This window comes from Pan paniscus, chromosome 7 (assembly GCF_029289425.2).
Source record: "Pan paniscus chromosome 7, NHGRI_mPanPan1-v2.0_pri, whole genome shotgun sequence".
Classification (NCBI taxonomy): Eukaryota; Metazoa; Chordata; class Mammalia; order Primates; family Hominidae; genus Pan; species Pan paniscus.
The window spans coordinates 56,717,211-56,726,486 of record NC_073256.2 but is presented as its reverse complement, the minus strand read 5'-3'; positions in this window follow the sequence as shown (position 1 = coordinate 56,726,486).

The window sequence follows — 9,276 nt, the reverse complement described above, 5'->3', positions numbered from 1 at the left end:
AAGGCAGAGGTTGCAGTGAGCCAAGATTGCACCATTGCACTCCAGCCTGGGCAATGAGCGAAACTCCGTCTCAAAAAAAAAAAAAAAAAAAAAAAATACAAACGTTCAGGCGTGAGGAAGGAGCCTTCAGCTGTTTCCCAGTTACTGGTTACTGCAGAAGACTCATGTTTGAGAAACGACATCATGGTTGCTCTTGCTCCTGCTTCGCCCATGGCTATTCCAAACTAAGTCCCCACGAGACCCAACATGTTCTTACAGTGGCTTGTTCTCCAGGTTTTCTGCTAATTTAATTAGGTGTTCTAGTCCTTTGTATTGAGTCTTGAGTATTTTAACGTTCTCATCAAAAAGGAACATAAATGGTATTGTAGTGACTGAAAGCCCATAGTGATGGCACTTTGTGTGATTGTCGAAGAGTAGGGATTGCATGAAAAGCTTAACAGATTTGTACTTCAAGAAGGAAGCATGGGCCGGGTGCAGTGGCTTACACCTGTAATCCCAGCACTTTGGGAGGCAGAGGCAGGTGGTTCACCTGAGGTCAGGAGTTCAAGGCCAGTCTGGCCAACATGGTGAAACCCCGTCTACTAAAAATATAAAAATTAGCATGGTGGTGCATGCCTGTGATCCCAGCTACTCAGGAGGCTGAGGCAGGAGAATTGCTTGAACCCGGGAGGCAGAGATTGCAGTGAGCTGAGATTGCACCACTGTAGTCCATCCTGGGCGACAGAGTGAGACTCTGTCTCTAAATAAATAAATAAAGGAATCATGGTTTAGTAGACAGTGGGCTCAACTAGGAGTTAGGAGATATCGTGTGAAATTGGCAATTATTGGCAGATTAGGCTTGAGTAAGTCATCCTCTGATTCTCAGTAATTTTAACTATGATTATTCCAGGTAGTTCCTTTTTATATTCTGTTAAGCAAAGATGTTATTTTCATAAATTTTATATCTGATTTGTATGTGTGTGATTTATTATTATTATTATTATTTTTTTTCTTTGAGACAGAGTCTTGCTCTGTCGCCCAGGCTGAAGTGCAGAGGTGTGATCTTGGCTCGCTGCAACCTGCACATCCCAGGTTCCCCGAGTAGCTGAGATTATAGGCACGTACCACCACACCCCTCTTTAATTTTTGTGCTTTTAGTAGAGACGGGGTTTCACCATGTTGGCGTGGTGGGTTCCCGAACTCCTGACCTCAAGTGATCCTCTGGCTTCGGCCTCCCAAAATGCTGGGATTACAGGCATGAGCCACCACACTTGGCCTGTATGTGTGTGAATTATTTTATAGTATTAACATTTTATGAGCTCAGGGGTTTTTAAAACTGCCCAAAAGGCCTACAAACCATTTGACTTCTGAAGTGTTCATCATTGGGCTGATTTTATAGTAGGTAACTTATGAGGAAACTATTGCACTTAATGGCTTATCTAATGTTTTGCCCATAATCTTACTGTTTAATAGAATGTATTATTAACTACCCACATAAAGAGAAGAAAGAAATACCAACTTTTGAAAAACGTGTGACTACAGTAAGATACTCTGAAGTTCAGCAGAATGACAGCATTTGTTTTTCAGAGCCCCACTGCTTCAAAACATGTGACACCTCCAAGAAATGTGAATTCGTTACAGTTATCTTGTGTTTTCAACATCCATCAATTCCCACTGTAATGGCAAGAGTTATGATTTACTCTTACGTTAAATTCCAAGAATTTCCAAGCCATAGCAAGGTTTCAGTCATTGTGTGTCCTGTCTTGCTTTAGACCTTTATCATACAGCCAACAGCCAAGACTTGGACCTAAAGGATGAAACTCTCCGGACTATCTGCAGCATTCTTAGTTCCTCGACTGCCCAGTGGGATGGTTTGCCCTCACCTTACCCAAGCCAGTCTTTGCAGATACTGAAATCTAATGCTTTCTTCCCCGACCATTGCTGGACTCTTGTATTATTGGGCTTCACAATCAGTCCCATTTCATACTTCTGTTTTATCTTTTTTTTTTTTTTTTTTTTTTTGAGACGGAGTTTTGCTCTTGTTGCCCAGGCTGGAGTGCAATGGCACGATCTCAGCTCACTGCAACCTCCACCTCCCGGGTTCAAGCAATTCTCCTGTCTCAGCCTCCCGAGTAGCTGGGATTACGGGCATGCCCCACCACGCCCAGCTTCCCTTGAGGCTGCTTTCAGGGTAGAAAAATAAAGTTCTTCCAATTGGGGCTTGAGACTGCTTTCAGGGTAGAAAAATAGGAAGATCTACCAAAGACCCCTTTCTGGCCATCTTTTTTCTGAAATAATTGAGTACAGCAGCATATCTCTTACTCTTTTTTTTTTCGCCCTTAGCCCGTGACCTTCTTAGACTGCATGCTCTTAGCTAAGTTTAAACCGCAGTATCTGCTCCCCTCCCTGCTCTGATAAAATCCAAACAGGCTCTGGATACTTAGTGGAGCCAAGTACCCTCATACTGTCCATTATGGACGCTCAGGGAAGCCAGGTCAGGAGGAGTCCCAGTGATATCACAGGTGAAGAAGGCTGGAAAGTATCATTTTCTTCACAGGAGTGTGAGTGGGCCAGGACAGGGAGGCCAAGCACAGTGCAGACAGCAGAAGGGGTAGGCCAGGAGGCAGAGTAGGCACACCTGCCCAAGATGACTGACTGCACGTGGCCCAGAATTTCTTTTTTGAGTGGACTAGAATAAAAAATAGAATGCAGGTGGCTCACGCCTGTAATCCCAGCAGTTGGGGAGGCCGAGGTGGGTGAATCACTTGAGCTCAGGAGTTCGAGACCAGCCTGGGCAACATGGTGAAATATCATCTCTACCAAAAATACAAAAAATTAGCCAGGTGTGGTGGCATACACCTGTCGTCCCACCTACTCAGGAGCATAGTGGGTGACAGTGAGACTCCGTCTCAAAAAAAAAAAAAAAAAGGCTGGGCGCAGTGGCTCACACCTGTAATCCCAGCACTTTGGGAGGCCGAGGTGGGTGGATCACCTGAGGTCAGGAGTTCCAGACCAGCCTGACCAACATGGAGAAATTCTGTCTCTACTAAAAATACAAAATTAGCAGGGCGTGGTGGCACATGCCTGTAATCCCAGCTACTCGGGAGGCTGAGGCAGGAGAATTGCTTGAATCTGGGAGGCGGAGTTTGCAGTGAGCCGAGATCATGCCATTGCACTCCAGCCTGGGCAACAAGAATGAAACTCCGTCAAAAAAAAAAAAAAGAGAAAGAAATCAAAGCGCATCACACATAATAAAGTTAGGCCATGTGTGAAACTTGTTATCTGCATGTATGCAGATACTGGAGATGTAAAATAAATTTGTTACTGTGCCTGGCTGTCAGAAACATTTGAAAAACACTACCTTATAGTAAATTTGTATGTGCTTATTTCAACTAGGAAGGAAAAGAGTATTTGCATCCATTGAGGTACAGAAAAAAAATTTTTTTTTAAGTCCACGTTCATTTTCATATCTTTCTTCTCAACTCCTGAAAATCACCTGTGCCCTGGATGGGGCTGAATCTGTTGATCTCTGGGCTTAACACATGCTATTCACCAAAATTTGCATGAATCCTTCTCTCACTATCTTCAGATCTCTGTCACATTCCCCTCCCTTGACTGCCCCTTTAAAATAGCACCCCTAGCTGGGTGCCGTGGCTCACGCCTGTAATCCCAGCACTTTGGGAGGCCGAGACAGGTGGATCACCTGAGGTCAGGAGTTTGAGACCAGTCTGGCCAACATGGTAAACCCCGTCTCTACTGAAAATACAAAAATTACCTGGGCATGGTGGCACACGCCTGTAATCCCAGCTACTTGGGAGGCTGAGGCAGGAGAATCGCTTGAATCCGGGAGACAGAGGGTGCAGTGAGCCGAGATCGCACCATTGCACTCCAGCCTGGGCTACAGAATGAGACTCTGTCTTAAAAAAAAAAAAAAAAAATTAGCCGGGCGTGGTGGCAGGTGCCTGTAATCCCAGCTACTCGGGAGGCTGAGGCAGGAGAATCGCTGGAACCCAGCAGGCGGAGGTTGCAGTGAGCCGAGATCATGCCACTGCACTCCAGTCTGGGTGACAGAGTGAGACTCAGTCTCAAGAAAAAAAAAAAAAAAAGCACCCCGTCCCCATCTGTAACTTTCCAGCTTTTCACCCTACCAAGTATTGCCATCTGACATATATTTTACCTGTTTACTGTCTGCTCCCCTCCCTCACTAGAATGTAAACCCTTAAGGATGGATTTCTATCTGTCTTGTTCACTCTTGTATCCCCAGCATCTAGAATGATGCCTAATGTGCATTAAGTCTCAGTATGTATTTGTTGAAGGATGGATGGATGGATGGATGGATGGATGGATGGATGGATGAAAGCATGAAGTAAGTTCAGGCTGGCTTACCAATATGCTTCAGAGACCAGTACGACCCCAAAAGGTGAAGACAGTTGCGACCACTGAGCGGCCAGGAGTAGGATAATTAGTAGTGATCAGTCCTTACATTGAATATGGAGATGTTCCCCTACTGTGGAGGCAGCCTTTAGTGCAGGCCATAGCCCTTCAGGTGTGAAGGGTTTGGAGGTAATTGGTGGTAAAAAAAATTCTGAGACCCGGTGTGGTGGCTCATGCCTGTAATCCCAGCATTTTGGGAGGCCAAGGTGGGCAGATCACCTGAGGTCAGGAGTTCAAGACCAGCCTGACCAATATGATGAAACCCCGTCTCTACTAAAAACACAAAAATTAGTTGAGCATGGTGGCACATGCCTGTAATCCCAGCTACTCAGGAGGCTGAGACAGGAGAATCGCTTGAACCTGGGAGGCAGAGGTTGCAGTGAGCCGAGATCACGGCATTACGCTCTAGCCTGGGCAACAAGAGTGAAGCTCCGTCTCAAAAAAAAAAAAAAATCTGGAAAAGCATCCCATGGGGGTGGGGGTTGGACAGGGAGCTGGGTGCCTGTCAGGGTTGCTGGAAGTAAAGATTTTCTTCTACCTGTTCTCCTCCTAATTGTCTTCCAGGCAGATGTGGGCTGCAGTGCCCACCCCCATCTTGCATGTCACCCTATAGGGGTCCTGTGGATAATGGGAGCAAGAGACTGCTTTAAGGGTGCTTGATTTTACCAATTAAGCTGGTCCTGTATTCACCTAAGTGGCCAAAGATCAAAAGTTAATTTTCCAGCCAAGCGCGGTGGCTCACGCCTGTAATCCCAGCACTTTGGGAGGCCAAGGCAGGCAGATCACCTGAGGTCAGGAGTTCAAGACCAGCCTGGCCAAAATGGTGAAACCTTGTCTCTAATAAAAATACAAAAATTAGGCCAGGCGCAGTGGCTCATGCCTGTAATCCCAGCACTTTGGGAGGCCGAGGCAGGCGGATCACGAGGTCAGGAAATCGAGACCATCCTGGCTAAGACGGTGAAACCCCGTCTCTACTAAGAATACAAAAAAGTAGCCTGGCGTGGTGGCGGGCGCCTGTAGTCCCAGCTACTCGGAAGGCTGAGGCAGGAGAATGGTGTGAACCCAGGAGGCGGAGCTTGCAGTGAGCCGAGATAGCGCCACGGCACTCCAGCCTGGGCGACAGAGCGAGATTCCGCCTCAAAAAAATAGAAAAATAAAAAAATAAAAAAATTAGCGGGGCGCGGTGGCGGGTGCCTGTAATCCCAGCTACTCAGGAGGCTGAGGCAGGAGAATCGCTTGAGCCTGTGAGGCAGAGGTTGCAGTGAGCTGAGACCGTGCCGCTGCACTCTAGCCTGGACAACAGAGTGAGACTCTGTATCCAAAAAAAAAAAAAAAACAGAGAGAGAAAGGAGAGAGAGAGAGAGAGAAAGAGAGAGAGAGAGAAAGAAAGAGAGAGAGAGAGAAAGAGAGAAAGGAAAGAAAGAAAGGAAGAGAAAGAAAAAGAAAGAAAAAGAAAGAAAGAAAGAAAAAGAAAGAAAGAAAGAAAGAAAGAAAAAAGAAGGGAAAAGAAAAAAAAGGCCTCAAAGCCTGTTGCTTTGGGAACCCAGAGAACTGAGTGGTGTCACGACCCAAGTACGTAGCTGGGGCCAATAGAAAGAGAGAGGGCTCACTGCTGGGCAGATCTCAAGGTCAGGAACCCAGAATGCCTGGGAATCCATCACCAAGACACAGTTTTTTTTCCGATCAGGTTTACTGAGGTGTAATTTACATAAAGTAAAATTCAGCCTTTTTGGTGTGGAGTTCTATAAGTTTTAACAAGTTATGTAACCACTATCACGATCAAGATACAGAATATTTTCATCACTCCTGCCCTGTGTATTTAACTCTTTTCCTCCTTTCCAGCCCCTGGATAACACTGATCTATTTTCTGTCCCTATAGTTTACAGTGGCAATGAATTCAAAGTGTTCTTAAAATGGTGTGTAGGTCAAATTAAATATTGTGAGGGCTAAATTCAGTTTGTTATTCTGGTTTAGGTGATTACAAAAGACCAAATGCTCTATGTTCTCTGCCAAAATTCCTGGGAAAGGAAATCAAAAGTCGGGCTTACCTGCTTGAAATGGTGGGTGAGGGGGGGAAACAAGAGACTCCAACAGAATTTAAAGTTGAGTAAGCATCCATCACCCTAAAATTTATTGACTGCTAGATGGCAGCCAGGCATATGCTAAGATGCAACTATTAGCCCCACTTTTCACAGAGAGAGACAGGAGATTTTAAAAGGTTAACCCAGCCAGGCCCAGTGGCTCATGCCTGTAATCCCAGAGCTTTGAGAGGCTGAGGCAGGAGGATCGCTTGAGCCCAGGAGCTGAAGACCAGCCAGGGCAACATAGTGATATCCTGTCTCTACAAAAAATAATGAAATTAGCTGGGCATGGTGGTGCACACCTATAATCTCAGCTATCTGGGAGGCTAAGCTGGAAGGATCTCTTAAACCTGGGAGATTGAGGCTGCAGTCAACTGGGATTGTACCACTGCACTCCAGCCTGGGCAATAGAGCAAGACATTGTCTCAAAAAAAAAAAAAAAAAAAAAGGGCTGGCACAGTGGCTCACGCCTATAATCTCAGCACTTTGGGAGGCCAAGGTGGGTGGATCCCAAGGTCAGGAGTTCAAGACCAGCCTGCCCAACATGATAAAACCCCATCTCTACTAAAAATACAAAAATTAGCCAAGTGTGGTGGTACGTGCCTGTAATCCCAGCTACTCGGGAGGCTGAGGCAGGAGAATCCTGGGAGGCGGAGGTTGCAGTGAGCCGAAATTGTGCCATTGCACTCCAGCCTGGGTAAGACAGCGAGACTCCGTTTCAAAAAAAAAAAGTAAAACAAGGAGAAACTGGCAAGAGTCTTATTTATACTGTGATAAATATTTATCAAGGTGGGGCCAAAAGGTAAAATATTGGATCTTTTTTTTTTTTTTTTTTGAGACGGAGTTTTGCTTTGCTCTTGTTGCCCAGGCTGGAGTGCAATGGCGCGATCTCGGCTCACCACAACCTCCACCGCCCAGGTTCAAGCAATTCTCCCACCTCAGTCTCCCAAGTACCTGGGATTACAGGCATGCGCCATCATGCCTGGCTAATTTTTTTTGTATTTTTAGTAAAGACGGGGTTTCTCCATGTTGGTCAGGCTGGTCTCGAACTCCTGACCTCAGGTGATCTGCCCACCTCGGCCTCCCAAAGTGCTAGGATTACAGGCATGAGCCACCATGCCGGGCCAAAATATTGGATTCTAATTAAAGAGTAGGGTGAGGAAAGGCACAGAGGACAGCCTCTGAGGGGAGACTGCACTGCAAGTATCCCTGGAACAGAGAAGGTATGCACAGGATGGATGGCAGCAGGCACCACAGGGAGAGCTGAGCACTGCTGGGTAGAATCCAGGTGAGAACTGGAATGGCCAAATTGGAATTGTGCTAAGAATTCTGGACTTTATCTTGTGAGGTATTGATGTATTGTTACCTCATTTAAACCTTATAACTAACCTGAGAGGATGAAGAAAATAAAAAGAGGCTGGGCGTTGTGGCTCACGCCTGTAATCCCAGCACTTTGGGAGGCTGAGGCCATGTGGAATGGCCCAAGCTCCCCCTGACAGCCAGCTCGCAGCCCTCAGAGTCTCCTCCAAGCTGCTGGCCATCTGCTCTACCTGGGACACCCTTACCCCATCAACTCTCTATTTTAAACCCCCTCCACAAACCTAGCTAACTCCCAATCGTATTTTCCAGAAGCCTTCCGTAACATTCCTCCCTCCCTCCCCCATAGAATTAGAGGTTCCATCATCTCTACTTCCAAAACACCTCATCTGCTCTACGACTGTCCATACTGGGTCTATGGTTCAACTCATATCGTCCTAACTTTAGAGCCACATAGAGACATTCAGGAAAGGACTGTTGAATGAATGGAGGGAGGGAGGGAGAGAGGGAGGGAGGGAGGGAGGAAGGAAGGAAGGAAGGAAGGAAGGAAGGAAGGAAGGAAGGAACGAAGGAAGGAAGGAAGGAAGGAATCCCCTTTTTTGCTCCAAAGCCCTGGCTCTCTCGCCTGGCCTGGGGGCCTTCCTCTCCAGCATGGCACATCCACACCACCTGAGCTGGCCTCCTGGCTCTCCTCCCCCATGGCCTGCCATGGTCATCTGGCCTCCTTTCTTGGAAGCTCTGCCCTCATCAAAAAGCAGAGCCAGATACAGATGGTCCAGAACCAGAGGAAATTCCCAGACCTCTCTCGCCACTTTACTGCTCAGAGGGATGGAGAGAGTTAATGAGTCATTCTGCCTGGAAAGGATGAGGGAGAGAGCCTTGGCCCTTGCAGAGGTCACCCAGCACCATCTCCCAACCACCCCCTCCCGGGAGTCAATGGCAGCCTCTGACATCAGCCACAGCCATAGGCTCTATCCTCCGTCTCCCACACCACCTCCACCCCTTTCAGAATGGCCATAATTCTCCACAGGAAGGCAGCAGCAGGGCCTTGATCATCATCTGCATGGCCTGTCCCATAATAACCGCCTTCCCCCTCCCCCCACCTCGCTGAGGCAGGCCTGCAGACACACATGTGCAGGAGAGGCACATGCCCCAGCAGATCAGAGGGAGGAGCCGGGGGAGCTGGCACCCCACCTGCCCAGCTCATCCGCTGCACCTCCTCTCTGAAAGGTAGAGGGCCTAGGCACAGGCTGGCGACGGGGGAGAGGCCCTGCTGTCTTCCTTGGGGACTGAGGGCTGGAAACAATGCCTTCAGGCAGGTTTCCTGAGTCTAAAGATATACCTGCACCCCTAGCTGCTTTCCCAGTTGGTCACTCAATAGAGGAGGAGCACACCAGGCACAGTGGCTCACTTTGGGAGGCCGAGGCAGGAGGATGGCTTGACCCCAGGAGTTCAAGACCAGCCT